Below are 22,487 nucleotides of genomic sequence, written 5' to 3'. Positions count from 1 at the left end.
TATAGATGTTGTCGATTTCCTTTAATTTTTTTTCAGATTTGAATTCCATTGCCTTCTTATTATATTTTTGCAAATTATGGTACTGCCATAAACAAAAGTTACACATTTATCTGAAAAGATAAGCAATTATATACTTACATTCTTTTTTTTTAAGTGGGTAAATACTGTCTTACCTTCTTATAGTTTGAAAAGGGTGATTTGCTGTGGACATCTTACTATATCTTAAGCAATGAAGACAAAAGGAAAGTGTATATTAGCCACTGAATCAATTAAATCTGGTTCAGAAATAAGCCAAGTCTTCTCCTCCTCCTCCTCCTCCTCCTCCTCCTCCTCCTCCTCCTCCTCCTCCTCCTCCTCCTCCTCCGTTCCTCTGCTTATTTTAGTCACAAGATAAAAAAAATATTGGGAAAGCAGAGTTGCTTTCCCAATATTTTTTGTCTTGTGACTGTAGAAATACATTTAAAAAGCTGCATGTAAACTTCTGCTTTAGTGTGCTGATATAAATCCTACCCAGTAATTTATAAAACTGAATTAGTCAAGTGCTGAATGTATTACCATTTCTTTAAACTCAAGTATTTTTTTATGTAGTATACCTTAATGGAGCTCCTACTATTTTTGCATCTTGCTATTTTCTTATTCATAATAATTGTTCTGAGAAGGCTGGCTTTGAAATACAGAGTCCTTTTAACATAAGAGGCAAAGACTAATCTGAATGGGACTCAACAAGCAACAGTTGCTTAGCATTTAAGCATTAATGATTTCTGGCTCTCTCTCCCCCTCTCCCTTGTAGTCACATACCAATTAAATGAGGTATGAAACATTTCAGGAATTCTCATTCTTAGAAATACAGTGTATGATTGAACAAGGTTAGCAGAGTTGAAAGCCTAATTGATGACTTTTATTTGTAAAATAAAATGTTTTTTTTAACTTTGGAATTTTGTGGTCTATGATCTTTAGCCCTTCATGCTATGAAAGATTTTACAATGTTGGTTTTCTGCAAATCATATTACAGTAAATGTGTTTCTGTTGATTTAGTCCCTGTAGATTTCATATTTACATTGTGATAATAATCTTTTAGTAGCAAATATCTGATTTAGGTAGGTATAATTGTCCATCCTCTGCTTAGTGAAGGAAGCCCACTAATATACTAGGCTACATCCTATAAGGTAAACCAAACTAGCAAACCAATGGCGTTTAAGTTAGTACTATTTTTATTGTGATGCTATAGTAACAAAATGCGTTATCCCTCTTTTATTTTGTTAAAACTGGTGAGAAATTTGTCTGACATATCTATTCATGTTACTTTCTTGACTTGGATTCAAGCTGCTTTTTTGTTTCTTTGGTAATGGTTCTTCCTTCTGTATAGGACATCCCTATGTCCTATATATCAGAATATTGCATGGTTTGACAAGAATTCAGAAGACATACTTGGGTCTTATACACATGCAGCATATATTTGCTAATTATTAAGTGGTCTAACTTTTATTTGGACTTCCACTTATGCCAAGAAAAATACATTTCTTGTTCAAGAAATCCATTTATTAAATTTAAAACCACTTTTAATAAATTTTGAAGTGTCACAAGCTCTGGCACCTGATGAATTTTAGTTATGTTTAGAAGAATTCATAAAAGGTAATGTATTAAAGTTAGTCACATTTATTTTTGTAATATCAACAACTATGTATTACTATCTTTTTTTCACTTTGCATGCACTATGGTCAAGTGTGCAAGTTCATAGCAAATTTCTTCCTCTTATTTTTGTTGATTGGTTGATATCTCACCGTTATTATTTTTACAAATAACTGAAGATGGCATATAATCACACCTTTCTCTTCTTATTTCTACTTTATATTATTATATTACATTTACTTGCCATAAATGATTCAGAAACCTGGAAATTTTAATCTTCTTTTTGTTCAGAAATGTTCTATCCATTGAGATATTATGTACAGTATCAACATAATATCAGATTGGCAGAAACTCCTTTCTTGTTGACCTCCTTAGGAATAGCTAAATAGTTCTTTATAGGTATCTGAGGAGCTAGTGAGCAGGTGATGAGAGAGATAAAGCCTCTGCAGCACATTAGTTTTTCCTTTTTGGTGTCACAACCTTAGCTAAATCAACTCTCATTGTTATTGCTATACCTGAATGTCTTGAAGGCTATTTATAGGATGGAATCAGCAAATAACTAAATATGGGCATACTTGAAAATTGCATATTAGAAATGAAAGATTATTTATTAGTTATCCACCCCAGAAAATATGCCATTCAATGTGATTGTTTTTTAAAAAAAATCAAATCAACCAGCAGCAAGATAGTGGTGGGAATGGGAGAATCAGTGCTTTACTTTCATTTTAATCTTTCCAGCCCCACTCTGACCTTGGCAACAGAATAGACATGCCAAAGGTTAGGAATACATTATGATGTAGTTCATTTTGAAAGTGGTTGTTTCAAGTTTTAAAAAGCCAATCTATAGCAGCATGAGTAATCACCAGGATCTTTGAAGATCATGATATATGAGGCACTGCAAGGAATCTCTTCAGAACTGCCAACTTCTCATGTATTCAAAACTTCAAACTTAGATGCAACAGCGGATAGATTTCTGAGAAATTATATTTTCATGGCATATATAGAAATGTTATGAACTGTTGTGTTACAGAATAACAAGCAAAAAGAAAGATTGCTACTTAAAATTTGGATGTTAAGATGGGAGAAAGAAATATAACCAATTTCACAAAGAAAGGCAGAGGATAGGATAAAGAATATCTTGAGTCAAAATAGTTCCCATTTAGAATAGGTGTGTCAAACTTGATTTCATTGATGGCCGCATCAGGGTTGTGTTTGACCTTGGGGGCTATTAAATCTTCACAAGGAAGGACAGAGGCTTGAAGGTAACAGTAACCACTTTAATATAACAAGGAACGTTGTAACAATAACAAGGAAGTAGACCGGACAGGCTTGTAGCTGTGCGCGGTAGATAGGGAAGTCAGAGCGGTAGATCGGGAGGTCCGAACAGTAGACCGGTAGCTTCCGCGGCTATGAAGTAGATCGGGGAGCTGTTGGAAACACTCTGCCTTTTATACTCGGCTTGCTCGTGCTTGACAATCCGGCATCTGACAGGCGCGTCTGATTGGCTCAGACGCGCCTGGCTGCTGCCGAACTGTCAGTTGTAACTGCGAAGACTAAATAACACTATATAACAGGGGCCAGGGTGGGTGGGGGCAGGGTGGGTGTGGCCAGCTTGTGTCAGGGTGCTGGTGATGGCCCGAGCAGTTTGCCAGCAAAAATGATGCTGTTTTCAGACGCAATGGTTGTCTGCAATTCTCTGCCAGTAAAAACAGAGCCCGTGAGGGCTGCTTGTGGCCCTCCTGACAGAGGTGGGTTCCTACCAGTTTGGATCGGTTCGGCTGAGTAGGTAGTAACTTGGCCTGCCACTCCCCTGAACCGGTTTTATTGATGGTGCCATAGAAGAAACTGGAACCACCCTCCCTCCTGAGCTCCATTTTCACTGGCAGAGACTGTGGGCCAGTCCTTGGCTGTTTTCAGAGCGGCCCCATGGGCCAGATCTAAGTATTACATGGGCTGGATCTGACCTTGAGTTTGACATCCCTGATTTATAGGCCTTTTGAATGGTCTCTCAATACTTCTTAACTACACCAACTATTTCTTTGGGATGCTTCCCTTGTTTTAACCTGTTTGCAGTTGATGGGGAAACATCTAGTCACTTTCAGAGACAAGTGATGGGATATCTAAAAGAAATCGAATATATAATATATTAAGGAAGAATTTGTACAAGTTTAAGAAAACTAGCTAAGATTGCATTTCTGTCTGAGCAAGTTTCACTTAAATAAATTTCAATTCCAGAAAATCAGTAAAAGCTGAACAATTGCCATATATAAACTGAATGGGAAAATTTTGCATTCTAAGAGAAGATGTTAAACAGGTCATAGATGTGTTTGCTTCTTTCAACTGTGTTCTTTGCTTATGTTATTCATTTTCTACAGTTGACAGAACTTTCTCTTCAATCATGTGGATTTCCATCCTGTGAACAGCTGAAACAGTTTAAGCTACAATCATTCATTTGGCCTAACAAGTCATTTTTACTGGCAGAATATTGAAAAATTATCTTTGTAATTTCTGTATTGTTTCTATTTTGGAAGCAGGTGAAGTGTGCTTGGTGTTTAGTGAAAACTCGGCTTTTCTTTAGCAGGAGATGAATTTAAATTTCTTAAGTGGACATAAGACTGCAATCTCATCACCAAAGTAACTTAGTTTTTAAATAAGCTACAGAATGTCTTAAATGGACTGACCAACCATTAAAATTAAATTCCATTTTGTATCTTGTTCTCTGATTAAAAGATAATAATCCTGGTGGCACAGTAATTACAATGCTGTTTCACAGGCTATCTCAGCCCATATCCTGGAGTTCAATCCTGACAAGCCTTGAGATTGACTAAGCCTTCTATTCTTCTGAGATCAGTAAGATGAGGATCCAGATTAATGGGGACAATATGCATCATAAACCACTCAGAGAGTGCTGTAAAGCACCGTGAAGTGATATACAAGCCTAAGTGCTATTGCTATATTACTGCTGAAATATAGTTTTTATTTTCCAAATATTTATGGCTGCCCAACTCACTTGATGTGACTCTGAATAGTACACAATCAAATCTAGCAATTAAAACACAACAATATCTGTATTTTTCGGAGTATAAGTCGCACCAGAGTATAAGATGCAGGAAGGTTTTGAAGAGGCAAATTTTTAAAAAAAGTTTTTGCACTCTGCAAACCTCCCAAAAACAGCCCGTTTTTCTTAAAAAATAGAGCATGAATAACCGTTAGGAGGCTTGTAGAGTTCCTGCGGGGATTGGGGGGGGGGGCAAAATGAGCAAAAATGGTCCATTTTTTGTGAAAACAGGCCCATTTTTCGTAAAAAAGGGGGCATTAGGAAGCTTATAGAGTGCTCTTCGGGGTTGGGGGGGGCAAAAGTTAACCAAAAAACAGCCAATTTTTTTCTCATTTCTGCCCTCCCCAGCCCCCAGGAGATCTCTCAAAGCCTCCTACAAGCTATGCACAGCCATTTTGGTGAAGGGGAAGGGTTTCAAGAGGCAAAAATTTGCTGTATTCAATGTATAAGATGCACCCAGATTTTCAGCCTCTTTTTTGAAGGAAAAGGGTGAGTCTTATACTCCAAAAAATAGGGTACATAAAATAAGATCATGAGGGAAGAAACTATATATGGTGTAGCCAGCATTCCAGTTGTCTATTACCAATAGATCACCAGACCTGCAAAACAACATTTTGAGGGCTTTGTGGAAGATCACATATGTTGGGGCTAACCTCATAATGAGCAGAATGATGTTCCAGAGGGTGGAGGCACAACAAAGAAAGCTCATCTCTTGGGTCCTATCAGATGGAGCTCCTTCTCATACAGGACTTGCAGCATGATGCTCCTGCCAGATCTGATGGGACAGGTAGATGTACTTGGGAAAAGGTGATTCCTCAGATTAACCTGGCCCCATGCTGTTCTTGTCACCCGTATGGCTCTTTTTTTTCAATAAGTAACATATCTGGCTTCTTTTTTCTTGATCTGGAAAAGCTCTGTAGATTGACTTGTCTCATAGTGTCTTCCTTTGAGGGATAATGAGTATATAAGAAGCCAGGGAGAATGTCAAAGATATAATTGTGAAGCAAGGTCAATGACTAAGGTAAGTGCACAAACCTATCAATGGAAATTTATCTGAGAGGGTAAAAGCAAGAGTATTTGACAGCTTTATTGTTTTGGCTAAAGTAGCATTCAGAACAAAAAAGCAGAATTATTAATTTTTGGTGTTCTATTTAATGTAACATAATTTGTCCCAAAAATCAAAGCTTATAGAATGCAATTTAGATTTGTATTTGAAAAAATATGGATTAACCTGTATGTATGAACCTGTAGAGTTCATAGCACTCTGAGTTTGATTATCTGTTGAGCACTGATGATGTTACCTAATGAAAAGTCTGCAATAAAACAGACAAGCTCAGAGAACATAAAGCATTCCACGGTTCAACTCTGATCTACACATATTCATTTCTACTACAACCTTCATAGCTTCATCATTTTCCTCTGATAGCATCTGCCAATCTCCTGTCATTTTTTCACTATCACAGTCATGTTCTATTACAGTGCTGACTAATAGAAATTAAGCGTGGCCAACCATTTGGGCATTAATTTATTTTTGTATGTCTTTTAGATGACTCTTTGGTATGATTGACTCCATACTCCAGAATTTAAATTTGAATTAAATTTAAAATATATCAACACTTATTTCTATAATACTTTTCACTTCTATTATGATCTTCATGTATTCTTCTATAGGGAAGGTAAGGGAAAAGAAAATTGGCTGGGAACTGTATTCTAACAGATGATATTTTTAATTTGGTTTTCTACTTTTTGGATGTCTTCTTTTCTAGAAAGTGGCAACTTCAACTGCATAGCTGTACTTTTTTTTTGTTAGATAAATGTCCCACATGGTTTCATCTCGCCCACATGATACATCAGTGCCAGTTGGCTCAGTTTTCCAGGGCTTGGGCTCATCATACAGAATTAGTTTCCAAAAATGATATGCCATGCTGTTTCCATCTACTAATCTAGTGTGGGTTGGATAGCTCTGAACTGAAGCCAAAGCAAAGCAAGATAGGATTGGATTACATCTACTATCTTTGCCAAACTATTGTCAAGTTTTGCTACTTTGCTTTCTGCAAAATGATAACTGGAGGTTGCTGTCATTATTAATGTTTTCATTCACATGAGTGCTCCTGCAAGTAAATCCAGTGATGCAGAGTGAAATGTGAAAGAGTTGATGCTGCTATTGTTATTGTCATTATGAATCCTGCATATAGCCTTAAGCAGAACAAAGTTAGCAGGGCAAGCTACTGTTATATTTATTTCAAGTTGTCAGTGATTGATGAGTTTGTTAGTTGTAACTGAGAGATTGATTGTCTGTTGATTTATTTTACAGTATTTATAACTAGCCCCAATCCCAAAGGACTAGGGGCAGCATGCAACACCAACCATACCTCCTTCCCAAAGCATGTTTTACATGACTAAAACAGAATAATATAAAAAAGTCACAAAGAGCTAAAATTAAACCCAAGAGAGGCATCCATAGTTATTTGATTGTGACCAAATGCATTGAAATAAATTACTTTTAATCTGTTGATTATAATAAGGAGAAGTTGTATGTACTTATGGGTAAAAATGTTACAGAGAAAATTTGCAATATCACCCACATACTAGTTATTCATTTTATTTATTTACAGAATTCATATGACCACCTATCTGAAATAATGATCCTAGAAACTCACAATTAGCAAAAACCAAAATAAACACCAAGACCACACTCTCCTCCACTCCAGGCATCAGACTAAATAGATTCCCAGCCCAATCCCCATTCCAGTCCAACATATACAGGAAGAGGCAGGTGTTCATTACTTTCTGGAAGACTATAAGATAGGGATCTTTTAGATCTCAGGTGGGAGGTTATACCAAATGACTGGAGTGACTATTGAGAAGGTGTGCCTCCAAGGTCTCAATATGTGACACCATTTAAGAGGGGACCCGGAACATGTCCATTTTATTTAGTCTAGTGGATGAGCACATAACCTGTACCTGTGCCATTTAAAGCTTTAAAGAGGATAAATACAACCTTGAGGCAACTCAGAAAGCAACAGGAATTCAGAGCAGCTTATGCAATGGTGATATAATTCAGATGAATTGTTAGGCACTGAAAACTGCATGTGCAGTCGCATTCTGTAGCGGTTGTAGCTTCTAGGTGGTTTTCAAGGGCAACACCATGTATAGTGCACTACAGTTATCTTAATGGGAAATGACTAAAACTTAAGGATTATGAACAAGTTTTTTCAAAGAATTCCATGCAATATATCTTAATGCTAGTATATCCTAGTAATGCACAATTGTTAACTTTAAATATAATGACCAGGAATTTTAATTGAGTTCAGAAGCCTATTGTCAACCAGTATAGTGATTTAGTGTAGGTGTCATTCTATTTCCAAGGAATTTTCAGAAGCAACTACTTTTTTTAGGTACATTAAGTAATCCATACCATGATGTTCAAGCTGTGAGATACTAAGATCCTAGTCCGTATACGGTTGTGCACCAATGAAAGTTGGCTAAAGTTACCAAACTACCACTTTTATCTGCTATTTGAGTGGGAGTCCTGAATCAAGGAAATCCTTCAATAGTGAAGAATATCTAATTTTATTTTTTGATAACACTTCTGAGACATACATGAAGATTCACTTGTTATTCTTTTTCCTTGTTTATTGTAAACATGGACGAGTAATTATTTTGAGGCATTTGTTCAAGAACTTATAACTTCTTTCAGTTTGGACTTAACTCTTTCCTGACTTTCTACAAAATTGATCAGAGGGTCACCATTTCACAATCTTTTTAAGCACTTCATACTTTTACTTTGATGTCTAATTCCTGTTTCCAGGATAACTTTTGCTTTCTTTTCAATTGATTCTCTGCTGCTGCCTTCTCAACAATTCCATATTCCAATAAAGCTGAAAATATTTTCTCTCTAAAAGGCGGCAGCCAGCTTTCATGCTGAGTATTTTTGACCATGTGATTCTTGAAGTTCTTGTTAATATCTTAATGAAGTGGATTGGGTAGATCTGAACTTGCCTATCAAATAACCTGATCCCAAGTTATCATGACTTCCCCAGATACTTCTCTACATATCAGGTTGGGTTCCTGGCATGTCAGGAGCTGTGCTTATTGATGGCTCTGAGCAGCTGTCTGTGAGGGATTTGGTTAAGGCTCCAGGTGGGGAAAGTACACAACTGCAGTTGGTCATTGAGGAGAAGCAACTGCGTTCTGTACCTGATCCAAGAACATGTAGGGCAGAGAAAAGGCAGGAGCAGAGAAGGTCAGCCACACTACTTGTCAGGAGAAAGCCTTACCCTTCTTAATTGGCTATACAGAAAACTGGCTATTTAGCACAGGAGATAGATGGAGGTGGTACTGGGAACAACATCTTGATTCCTAGCTGTTGGTCATTATGATTCCTGTCTCAGTTTGGATTGACATTGTATCTTGACTTAGATCATTTCTTGGAAACTGTGAACTCTTCTTGAATGTTTGAATGTTTGAATGTTTATTATAATTTATAGGCCGCCCTTTTCCCTGAGGGGACTCAGGGCTGCTTACAAAACACGGGAAAGGGGGTACAAAGACAAAAGACATAAGACAATACATAATATTAAAAATAGAGCACAACATTCATTCATCATTCGGGAGGGGACAAACTAAGATTTTTCATCCCCAGGCCTGACGGGCTAGCCAGTTCTTGAGGGCTGTGCGGAAGGCCTGGGCGGTGGTGAGGGTGCGAATCTCCACGGGGAGATTGTTCCATAGCGTCGGAGCTGCAACTGAGAAGGCTCTCCTCCGAGTAGTCGCCAGTCGGCACTGACTGGCGGATGGGATTCGGAGGAGGCCTACCCTGTGCGATCTGATGGGACGCAGGGAGGTAATTGGCAGAAGGCGGTCTCTCAAATAGCCAGATCCACTACCATGGAGCGCTTTGTGAGTGGTAAGTAGGACCTTGAAGTGCACCCGGAGATCAACAGGTAGCCAGCGCAGCTCACGGAGGATCGGTGTTATGTGGGCGAACCGTGGTGCGCCCACAATCACTCGCGCGGCCGCATTCTGGACTAGCTGAAGTCTCCGGGTGCTCTTCAAGGGCAGCCCCATGTAGAGCACGTTGCAGTATTCCAGCCTAGAGGTCACAAGGGCTCGAGTGACTGTTGTGAGAGCCTCCCGGTTCAGGTAGGGCCGCAACTGGCGCATCAGGCGAACCTGAGCAAATGCCCCCCTGGTCACAGCTGACAAATGATGGTCGAAACTCAGCTGTGGGTCCAGGAGGACTCCCAAGTTGCGGACCCTGTCTGAGGGGTATAAATTTTGTCCCCCCAGCCTGATTGATGGAACATTAACCAAATTTTTGGGAGGAAAACACAACAGCCACTCGGTCTTTTCCGGGTTGAGCACCAGTTTGTTAGCTCTCATCCAGTCTTTAACAGCCTCAAGGCCCCGGTTCATCACTTCCACCGCTTCATTGAGTTGGCACGGGGCGGACAGATACAACTGTGTATCGTCCGCATATTGGTGGTATTTTATCCCGTGCCTCCGAATGATCTCGCCCAGCAGTTTCATGTATATGTTAAATAGTAGGGGGGATAAGACCGAACCCTGCGGCACCCCACAAGTAAGGGGCCTCGGGGACGATCTCTGCCCCCCCACCAACACCGACTGTGACCTGTCCGAGAGGTAGGAGGAGAACCACTGCAGAACAGTGCCTCCCACTCCCACCTCCTGCAGTCGTCGCAGAAGGATACCATGGTCGATGGTATCGAAAGCCTCTGAGAGGTCAAGGAGAACCAGGATGGACGCATGGCCTCCATCTCTGGCTCTCCAGAGATCATCGGTCAATGCGACCAAAGCGGTTTCTGTGCTGTAACCGGGCCTGAAGCCAGACTGGAAGGGGTCAAGATAGTTAGCTTCCTCCAAGGTACGCTGAAGCTGGAAGGCCACCACCTTCTCAACAACCTTCCCCACAAAGGGGAGGTTGGAGACTGGACGGTAGTTGTTAAGAATTGCTGGATCCAAGGACGGTTTCTTCAGGAGGGGTCTCACCACCGCCGCCTTCAGCGCGGTGGGGAGGTGTCCCTCCCGAAGAGAGGTGGTAACAACCGCCTGGATCCAGCCTCGTGTCACCTCACTGCTGTTGGCAACCAGCCAGGAGGGACACGGGTCCAGTATACAGGTGGAGGCGCTCACAGCTCGCATAGCCTTGTCCACATCCCCGGAGGCAACATCCTGAAACTCAACCCAGAGATGGTCTGCCAGATCATTCCCTTGTGTCTCGGCTGGATCTGCAAGAGTGGAGTCCAGGTCCGATCGAAACCGAGCAACTTTGTCCGCCAAGAACTGTACATATTCCTCAGCCTTACCCTGTAAAGGGTTCTCCGTCTCCCTCCTATTTAGGAGGGAGCGGGTTATCCTAAACAGGGCGGCTGGGCGGGACTCGGCGGACGCTACCAAGGAGGCAATGTGTGATCTTTTGGCTGTTCTTAGAGCCCGAATATACTCCTTGGTGCAAGCTGTCAACAATGCCCGGCTCGACTCGGACCTATCAGACCTCCACAGGTGCTCTAGGCGTCTCCTCCGGCGCTTTGTCTCACGGAGCTCCTCGGTGAACCAAGGAGGCCTCCGTGGGCCGCTGACCCGGAGGGGCCGTAGTGGCGCAATCCGGTTAAGAGACTCTGATGCTGCCGAGTGCCAGGCAGCAGCAAGAGTCTCCGCCGAACTGTGGGCGAGAGCATCTGGAATAACCCCAAGCTCCGTCTGGAACCTTACTGGGTCCATAAGTCGCCTGGGGCGGAACCACCTGGTCGGTTCCTCCTCCCTACGGTGGGGGTTTGGCCTCCGGAAGTCTAGCCTCAGTAGGCAGTGGTCTGACCACGACAGGGGAATGGTCTCATTTCCCCTCAGACCAAGATCATAACTCCACTGCTCCGAGAGGAATACGAGGTCGAGCGTGTGACCCGCTGAGTGGGTTGGGCCTCGAATTACCTGGGTCAAGCCCATGGCTGTCATGGAAGCCATGAACTCCTGCGCTCCATCAGAGTGTTCACCGAGCGAAGGCAAATTGAAGTCCCCCAGAACCATGAGCCTAGGGAACTCAATTGCTAGCTCGGCTACTGACTCGAGGAGCGAGGGGAGGGTTGCTGCAACGCAGTTGGGAGGCAGGTACGTTAGCAGCAAGCCCACTTGACCCTTGAGGTCCAACTTCACTAGTAGGGACTCACACCCGGCAAGCTCCAGAGCAGGGATCCTACGAGGTGCTAAAGACTCCCGGACTACAATAGCCACACCGCCACCCCTTCCCTGGGCTCTCGGCTGATGCAGCACCTGAAACCCGTCTGGGCACATCTCAACGAGGGGGACTCCTCCCTCCGTGCCCAGCCATGTCTCAGTAATACATGCCAGGTCTGCCCCCTCGTCTAAAATCAAGTCCCGGACGAGGGGAGCCTTGTGAACCACAGACCTGGCATTTAGCGACAGCAGCCTGAGGCCAGGGTCCCGATTACTCGCGCCATCTGGCCTCGGAGTGGAACTCATAGGGCCGGAAGGAGGGATCTCTGTGACGTAGCGAACCCTCCTTCCCCGGTAATGGCCAGCCCTAAAGTCCCCGCCGTATCTGCCCCTCCCTGTTATGACCGCAATGCTCCGACCCTCTCCCGTGGATGTAGTTCCCCCAACCACCCCGGTGGCCCCCGCAAATCCCACCAGGTCCTCCGAATCATACATACTCATTCACTCACTCAAACAGTCCCCCTCTCTTTCCTTGTGAACTCTTTTGTGTGGTGGATTTAAGTTTGCTTGGTGGATTTATTTTGATTAAGAAACTTTCAAGTGCCATGTCGACTCTGTGGACTAGCATTGCTTTGCTCATGGCTGGAGTTAATTGAGACAGTTATGGGTTTTTTTGGTGAAAGGAATTGTTGTGAATTATTAATAAATTCACTAAACCACAGTTATGTATGTGTGTGAGAGTGAACAGGACAGCACAATCATGTAGAACTTTAAAGATTGCAACCAGCACCTTGAATTGGATCTGGAACCAAATTGGCAGGCAATGCAGCTCTCATAGGAGAGATGACATTGCTGACATGGTCATGGAGAGAAACATGTAAAACTAATGAAGCATGCACATTTCCATGGCATGTGAAGTATGCTTGACATATTTGGGACTGGCCAGCATTCAGCATCACATATAACTGCTGAGTACACCATTGTTTTATACACTTTTGATTTTAGATGGATTGGCACGTGTCAATCATAGAGCAGGTTTCATTGTAACCATGCTTCATTCACTCTTGTGTGCACTTTGTGATGCTGCTATCATTTTATATATGGGATAAGAGGTGGGTTTCTGCTGGTTCACCCTGGATTGGGCAACCAGTAGTGTTGGCGGCAGGATGCTCTGTCTATCGGTCCCGATGCTTCTGTGCATGCATCAGTGCAAGAGCGAACCAATAGTAAAATAAAATAAAACCCACTACTGGATAGGATTCTAGGTAGTGAAAAAGTTATATTTAAATTAAATTTGTTTAAAGGCTTTATTTATATTTAAAGGCTTATAAAGTATTTCCTTTTATTTAAATGAAATTTAGATTGCTCCAATTTATATCCATTCTATTAGGTCCTGGCTTCTGTAGTGGTGGGAAACAGTTTCTGAATGTCTTCTTTGTGGCACTTTTTTATGTACCTGACTGTGTATCTCCCGAAGGTCTTTTTTGTCCTATTTAAATTACCATTACAGTTTGGTACAAGTATATTATCAGAAATTATCATATGTTTTGGATGTGAAAACTGAGGTAAAAATTCCGACTAGGCTTCTTAGGGATTCTAAAAGTGTGCTACTGATTGTTTATTTCTAATTTTGCCATACATCCACATATTTACAAATACCATCATCCATTGCATATTTGGCTAGTTTCCTCTTGTTTTCATCCTTTTTATACTTAGAATATTTGAGATGGCCCACACTCTAGGATGTAGACATCCCAATGAAATCATTTGCACACAACAAAGAATACAGGAAAGCCCTTATTTTTTTCCTAGTTATCTGATTAGTCTTTGATTTCTTGTGTGAAAATAAACTTTAAGTCCTGGTAATTTTTTTTTTTACTGTATGTAAAAGCAAATGCATTATGACCAAATAATCACCACATTTTAGAAGGTTTGAATTAATAATTATGCAAATCAAAAAGGTAATCATGCATATATGTACTATATGTGTGCCACATGACCCTATCCACAAATATTTATTCTTCTCAGTTCATAAGCATATAGAATGGAGGATTTCTTATAACAGTTGAAAGTAACATAGGAAAAGAAAAAAAACTGATCTTAGAAGCACTTTCTTCCTATAACTCTCTAAGAAATCTCAGCAATAGTGGTAGCATTTAGACTTTATATATCGCTTTACATCCCTGTCTAAATGTTTTACAGAGTCAGCATATTGGGTCCTCATTTTTCTGACCTTGAATTGAACTGCTGGCAGTCATCAGAGTTAGCTTGTAATACTGCATTCTAACCACTGGACTACCAGACTCAGATAACCTTTCAGACAACTACACTGTTAAAGTGCAGTCCAAATTCTAACACTCTGAAACTTTAGAATGAAACCAGTTGCCTTTATTATGGCTTCATTCAATTATTTCTATTTTATGAGGTGCATATTGTAGTCTATTTTTATGAATAATATAATTGCCTCAAAAATAATCTATATGGTATATCAGACCTTTTTACTACTTGAATGAGAACCTTCCAGGCTATGGACTAGATTAGAAAACTAAAAATAATCAAGAAAGAATGCAATGGCAAACCATTGAGAAAAATGCAATATGGACATAGTCATATATCCACCAAGACTCAAACTCAAGGAACACTAATTTATTAAAATAAATTGTGATTTTTTTTGGCAGCTGTTCCTTTTTATTCTATCAAGAACATATAGCATAATAAAAAAACCTGTTGAACAAAACTATTAACCCATATAATCCATTATTCTCTGTTACAGAGTGGGCAAATAAATACATTATGGCCAACAAAAATATTCCACAGCAATAATAGAAATGATAACACCATAAGCAATTGTAATGATTAAAATGAACCAAAACTAAAGAAATAAAAAAGGATCCAAGTAACATTAAAGTATAAAAACATTTCCATTCTTTAATATATTATTAAATCTACATCATAGTGAACATGTCAATCCATACTTTTACAGAATGAATTAAAAAACTCATTTCAAAAATTAGTAAAGAATACATTCCTTGAGTATCCTATTTAACTACAAGAGTGTAAATTTCCATGTTCCACTTATACTGTTGCTTTGTAACAGCTGTTATTCAAGACATGCTGTCTGCAATTTCAGATAACAGTCATCAGGACTGGCAGCCAACAGTAGTCCAACACTGCAATAAATTTGCCAGTCTCCTTTTAAAACCATAGAAATTAGGGTCTCTTATAATATCATATTGCATCACAATCCAGATTTAACTCTGTTTAGTATAAAGAAATTTAAACGATTCTATCTTTTTAGAAAACTAGCTCTTGGTATAATAGCAATGAAGATATTGCTTGAAAAAGATGTTGAGATGGTGTGATATGGTTCTATCTACAAAGATCATAATTATGCAGAAAATTATTTTTTCTATGACATTCTATGACAAAGTTGAACTTTGGAGAGGCAGGATAGCAAAAGTAAATTCTTTTGAGCTTTGCTATTGTAGAAGACTCCTGGGAACACCAGTTTTAGCCAAGAAATCAATCAAATAGATCATAGAATTAATCAATTCAGAATTATCACCCAAGGGACAAATAACCAGGCTTAACTGATATTTTGGACACATTAAACAAAGAACCATCTCTTTGAAGAAATAAGTGCTGGAAAAGATGGAAGGAAGGAGGAGGGAGGAGAATGACAGAATTGGTGGATCATTGGAAATTAGGAATAAATCCTACTAGAGAAAAATCTGTGTAGTTGTTAAAACTTACCAATTTGATGGCACGTAATCAAATCCATCAAATTCTTTCAGTTCATATTTCTATGCTACAATGTGAAAATTCTTCAATTTATTCTTTTTTGATGTTAAAATCCCTGAAATGTTTAAATATACATTGAAAATAGCTCCCCTTTAAACTTGTTTTTTTAACAGATGCTTAATGGGGAAACTGGTATATTGGAAGTCTTACATTATGGGGTATAGTTCCTAAAGATTTTTAGCACTGCAACGTCATATTAAGCAAGGTGCAGTTTTCAGTGATTCTCTAATCCAAACTCACTACTTACTCTTTGAGTTCCTGGATTTAATTTCATCAAAACGTTTTTATAAGGGCAATGAAGCACATGGGACTCCTTGCGTTTTCCAGAACATTAACAAAGTGCCTTGTATGTGCAGCTTGACATTTTGTTGCTGAACTATGTACTTTGCCCCTTGGCCAGAGTTCTTGATGGGAAATGACTCATGTGCTTAAGTTTTTAAATCTTCCATAATTCAACCTGAATGCATGCAGATCTCAAATGTTGAATTTCGGAGCCACTTGAGGAATACTGAATATAAGTGACCACAGCTGTATATTCATCATGCTTCAGGGGTTTTTTTTATGTATAGAGTTAACTAAGAATAGCAGTCTTCCATCAAATATGTAATCTCCTATGTCTATATATGCATAAATCAAAGTTACAGTAGATGCAAGTAGCAAAAGAAAGAGATTTTTAAAAACATGGTTGAAGTCATTACTTTTTAATTTTTTAATGCATGCCATTGCATCAGAAATATTGTATTTATATTTTATATTTTCTTAGGAACACTGTCAGAATGATCCATGGAAGCATTCACTTGATGATTTTGAGTAGGGGCTAGGGGTATACTAACCAAAGATGGTTGAGATGATAAATGTTTCTTCTTCTATAAACAAATAAAACAGCTGCACTCTTCTACCTTTCCTTCCCTGCAAGATCTGTAGGGAAAAAAGTAACATAAAAATAACTTCTATAGAATTTTTTCCCCAATTCAGGAAAAGTGAAGACCATTTCCAAACAAAACCCCAAACTCAAAAATCAAACAAACAAACAAACAAAAACCCAACCTCCACCCAGGGACTTTGTCCTTTAAATGTATTTCAGTTTGCATTTTGATCTGAGTTTGGAAATGTTATCACCCACTTTGTCACAGACATAATTCACATCTTTCTTTAGGCACTGTAAACAAGAGAAATGGTTTAATGGCTCCCTAAAAGGCACTCTGCACTGATAGCTGAGATTAGACTGTTTAGTAATGGATTTTTGCGTGCTGAAGAAAGAAGGGGAGGGAGACTTTGGCAGGGGGAAATGTAGTGGAAAAGAATCTTTGAAAGGCAGCAATGAGGCATCTGAACGCTGGTTGAGTCTTATGCATGAACAGGTAGATGTGTTTAAGGAATCTTCAGTACTGTGAGTTTTATCAGTCACTACCTCTTTTGCATCTAGAATTTTGCTGCATGTTAATTGAGGCCATCTGAATCCATTAATCACCTACAATACAGAGTGAGATCTGAATTAAGACCACGGCTGGCCCTTGGAAGCCCTTGTGAAAAAGTGTTGGCCTCTTTAAACATGACCTTATTGTAAGGCTCTCCATATCACACCATTTCCAAAATTCCTTGGTGGGGCTGAAAGTGAGCAAAACTTTTTGAAGACATCATGGTAAATGCTTTTGAGTTTGTTATTCAGATATAAGAGAATAAGCCAAGGCATCCTTTACAATGTACATTTTGGAAGATTTTTTTTGCTGTTCCTGGTTAAAAAGCGAGCATTTAAAAATATTATTTCTTTTGTTGACAAATTGTGCTTTGTGTATAGGGTTGTGTATAGTTTGTTGTAGTTGGCAACATTTAACTGCATTTCACTGTCAAATGACAGTCCATGTCTCTTCTATATCTGAATATAGGGATAATCTTTTAGCTCCAAAGATTTGACACAATCTGATTTTTTTAAAAGGGTGAGGGGTTGTTTTGCAATAGGATAATGATATCCATTCACATTTCTTCTACTTCACTTTTTTTCTCTTTGCTCAGATTATATGTTTTATCTCAAGGTTAAGTTTTTCCTCATGCATTTAAGCCAGGTGTTTTAACTTAAAACACCGGAAACTGCTCAACTTTTTATTCTGAATCATTATCAGCAATATTTTCTTTGAGGTTTGGCACATGAATCTCTAGCTGATCTTCTTATGATTCAGATACATATGCTTTGTGTGGGGGTGCACTTAATGTTTCTTGAAAAGAAAGGAAAGTTTCACAATCTGTAGGTCTACAATGTGAAGTGAGCTGGGTCTATGATAAGCAAGCATTGAAGCAGCCAGATTTTCTAGGGGTTTCAGTTTTGGGACTGTTGTTATTTTTTAGTTCAAGTTTTCTTGAAACAAACAAACAAACAAACAAACAAACAAACACCACAGCTATTGGTAAGAAACTTTAATACTTGTCTTACTTATTCTTCTAAACTTCCTAACTTCCAGTATATTGTACAAATTTTCCAGTCATTGTTCTGGAACTGTATATTATGTGGCCAGATATAGATTAGTGCCGTATACACCTAAACCTCCAAAACATTAAAAAGCTCTATCCACATGTTTTCACTGTCTTTTTAAGAATAAACTGAGTAAGAGAAACATGAACTACAGAAAAACCTACTTGAGATTTGGGTTTTTTAACCCCTCTCCCCATTTATTATAGGTGTTGTAAGTAAGATTTAGGAAGATCAGAAAATGGAACCAGAGGAAAAAACATAGCTGTTATTTGTGTTCTGTGAGCACTGAAATCTGTATATCACATGAGATTTCACCAAGCCAGAGTAATCTTTCAGATTGCTAAATCGGAAGTGATTATTTGAGTAGCTTGTACTATTTTTTCAGACTATGGAAATCTGCTTGAAATCTTGAATTTTAAGTATTTCATGAAAGTTTCTGCCTCTGTATTCCATGGAATGGTGAAACAGAGAGCTGGGTAATATATTAAATTGGTTGTTTGTGTGTGTTACTTATGTTTCTATGCTGATGATAGATGCTATCCCCACCTCTTTTAATAATGTTTCCAATAGAAAACAAGAGCTAACTTATTATCCTCAGCCACAAAAAGCATGAACCAAAAGTTCCACCAATCTCACCAGTTTTTGCACTGATCATTCAACATTTGGTCGTCCTCAAGCAATTGATTCTCAGAGCACTGATAGATGTTGACTAGTTATAGGGAAAAATCTTAGCAGGTTTGAGCTGCATCTTGACATTAAAAACTTAACTTTGCTGCCTCAGACATTATATCTTGACACTCTTAAAAAGATGGCATGGACTTTTCATTAAAACTCTAGCTTAGTAACCTCCTAGCTCTGCCCTTTGAACCTTGCTATCCTTGTATCAGAAGCAAAAGAAAATATATCTTGTAGCAGAACAAGCAGACATCATGTTCAGTTAGAAAGTTATTTAATTAGTGTTGATCATGACTCCCGATGATAGTGATTTGATAAGGAATAATTTAGTATTTAATAGTCTGTTACATGCACCAATTCTATCTGGAAAAGAAAAGCATATTGTATAAAATGAACGTAATACATTTGGAAAGCCTTGTTCCAGTGAGCTGAAAAACTTTTTTTAGTTTCTTTACTGTCTTTTCATATCCCAGTGATGAGATACACAGGGATATGTCACATAAGATGTCTGCATTTTTTTTCATTTTAAAGGCAATTGTGAAAAATTGTTTCTCATGGATTAAGAAAGAAACCAGAACCAACAAATCGAGAATGGAAAAGGGTCTAAGGTATAGATTCCAGATGTGCTACAGAAGATCAGTGTTTAAAAATCAAAGGCATCTGAATATATGATTTTAAGGCCCACTTTTTAAAACAAAAATAATGTGCTAGATTATAAAATGTTGATCAAAATCAAGATACACTATCAGTAGCATACTAGAACTTGATAAAATACATGGGACATAGCAGAGATATTTTAGAGGAGGGACAATTGAGGACTCTGGAGCTACAGCAAAGCTTCTTGACCTTTCATTGAGTTGCAGGAGAATCTGAAAGCAGAAAAGTGGACCTGAGAATTTTAATACTTTTTATGTTTTTTTCCATTTTTAATGGATGGGAAGTAAAGTAGGAAGCCGGTTGGAAGCAAACAAGTCTTTTTTTAAACTCTTGAATAATGCCCCAAAATTGTTATTTGAAGGGGCAAGGGAACAATTTACTGAGGTTTCACATTTCAAGAAAAGTTGCAACTTAAATAGATGTTGGAGAAGCATGTTGCTACTTGCTTATATGACCCAGCATAAAAGTCAATTACAGACTGAAGTGCGCTAAATAGGAATAAGTCACCTGAAGGTCCTTGAAACAATATCCCAAAATTTCATGTTGTTTTGCCATTATAAATAGGCTTGTCTATTACTTGATAATGAATGTGCTCCTATAAGGGAAACCTCTTTAGGCTGCTAAAGTTAGCAATGTGACATTTCTGCTTGAATTTTCATTTTATTATTTTATTGGTTTGTGTATTATGGTTTATTTTCTTTCTTTTTTTTTTGTTAAATTGTTTTTTATGCCCAGGGTGATTTAAGTTGAGTTGTGCAGCTGTATGAATGTGATAGATGATAGATGACAGACAGATAGGAAAAAGAAAGCCATCCATCCATCCATCCATCCATCCATCCATCCATCTATCTATCCATCCATCTATCCATCTATTTATCCATCCATCTATCCATCTATCTCTCTCAAAAATTCTTAGAAAAAACAAGCAAAATTAGACATTTAAGATATTTTATTTTACAAATTCTTACTTCTTCAGAGGAGTTTATAAAATATCACAAACTCATGTATTGCATAATAGCTTATCTCCAAATGAAATTGTTAGAGGTTGAAACTGTACAATCATTTCTGAAACTCAAATCTTTGATATCATGATTATAAATGGGGTATCTGTTCTCATGTTTCTAAGAAGGGTCATATTGAATTTAACCAAAGGGGTAGCATGTCTAATATTTTATTCCCAAGAGTTCAACCAATTCAAATAGATAATCTATAAATGGGAGATGGTGCTACAACGATAATGTTTGTCATTCATAATTTTCAGCCATGATGTTTTGGAAGCATAACACCTTCTTACCAACAGGTTATTAGCCTCCTGATTTGTCTGAAAGATATCTAAATTGGTGACAGTTCCTCAATACAAAATTTTGTAAAAGAAACTTCATTTGATTAATATGTCCTGTTCGAAATTTGTGAAGTTTTTTAATGCTAAAGATTTCCCCACAGTTTAGAAAAATAAATTAGCGAAAGGCTGCTTGCAGAGCTGCTGATGGTATTTCATTATGATTTTTGCATTAGAATTTCAGTGAAGTATTTAATTTATAACTAAAATACTATTTTGAAGCATCTTATACTGAAAACTACAGTATTTTTGGCATGAGGTAATTAAAAGCAAATGCGAATAGTTAAGGTTTGTTTCACTGATGGTGACTCACACCCTCATCACCTCTTAATTACACTGCTGTTATATACACAACTTGAGATTGCCTTTGAAGACCACCCAGAAACCACAGTTGGTAGAAAATGCAGCTGCTGTCTGTTAATGAGGGAGTGTTGCTACAGCAAAATAACTCCAATCTTGTGGGCACTCTGTTGACTACTTATCAGTTTCTGTATGAATTTAAAGTTTTTGTAAATATCTATGAAGCCTTACGTACATAGCTTGGCTTCCTGTTTGGGAACCATCTCCTTCAGGTACAATCTGTCATCTTCATAGTCTATGAGGGACCATTTGCTTTTGATTCTTACCTCAGTTGTGGCTAAGAATCTGAAGGCAGTCTTTCTCTGTTATGGTCTAATTGCTATGGAATGGTTTGTGCCTGCCCCAAAGTAGACTGGCTCTTCCCTACTTTGGAAGATGTCAAACTAGAATTAATGGAGATGTGGTAAACCTATAGCTATCATATCTTTGTATGAAGACTTTATTTGTACATTGTAGATCTGACTTCATAAGACCGGGGGAGGGAGGGGGAGAGAATCAGCTCTGGGAGAGAAAAATGACATAGTAGATTTCAGGAAGAAAGTTTGATCATTTAATGTTTGAGTATGTGTCATCAAATATTCAAATATTCATCAAATATGACCACATAAATATTCTCCATGATGATTTGTTTCTAACCTGGCCTTCCAATCATGCCATTGCTATTATAACTGAGTTCATCTACCTTGCTAATGGTCATCCTCCTATTTTCTTTCCTTCCCACTATTGGAACTTCGTTCAGAGAGTTATGTCTTAATTTATCCAAAATAGGATAATCTGACCTTGGTTACTTGTTCCTCAACTGAGATCTCTGGGTTGATTTGGTCAATGGCCTATTGGTTTGTTTTCTTGACAGTCTATGATATTCTCTGCAATCTTGTCTAATACTTGTCTAAAATGTCAAAAATCCTTAAAAAAAGAGGATATCTTTCTGTCCTTTTATCCCAAAGTCTGACTTTGGCTTTCATAGACTGTCATAGAGAGCACTATGTTTTGCACAATTCTGATCTTTGTAGGTATGGACACATCCTGTCATTATAATATCTTTTCCAACCCTTTCATGGCTGCTATATCAAGTGCTAGTCTGTGGCATATTTATTAACTGCTGGTTCCTTTGTTGATGATGATGATTATGTAATTAGCTTGCTCTTTTTTATAATTAATTTTAGTCCTGAAGCTCCTTGACTTTATCTAAATTATATTTCCTGTGAAAGTTGTAAATATTAAATATGTTTTCATATTTTATTCTTAAGCAAGGTTGCTTAAGGTTGGGAAGTTTGAATACCTCCAAAGATTGTTGAACTACAGTT

At 38.5% G+C, this 22,487-nt stretch overlaps 1 protein-coding gene across 1 annotated transcript in view; it reads left to right on the top strand.

Moving 5' to 3' along the window:
* Positions 1-22,487, top strand: part of ETV1 (ETS variant transcription factor 1) — an 88,492-nt gene that overhangs the window by 30,851 nt on the left and 35,154 nt on the right.

The sequence above is a fragment of the Thamnophis elegans genome, chromosome Z (genome assembly GCF_009769535.1).
Source record: "Thamnophis elegans isolate rThaEle1 chromosome Z, rThaEle1.pri, whole genome shotgun sequence".
Taxonomy (NCBI): Eukaryota; Metazoa; Chordata; class Lepidosauria; order Squamata; family Colubridae; genus Thamnophis; species Thamnophis elegans.
Note: the sequence above shows the minus strand (reverse complement) of the source record. Positions and strands in the feature narration are given on the sequence as shown.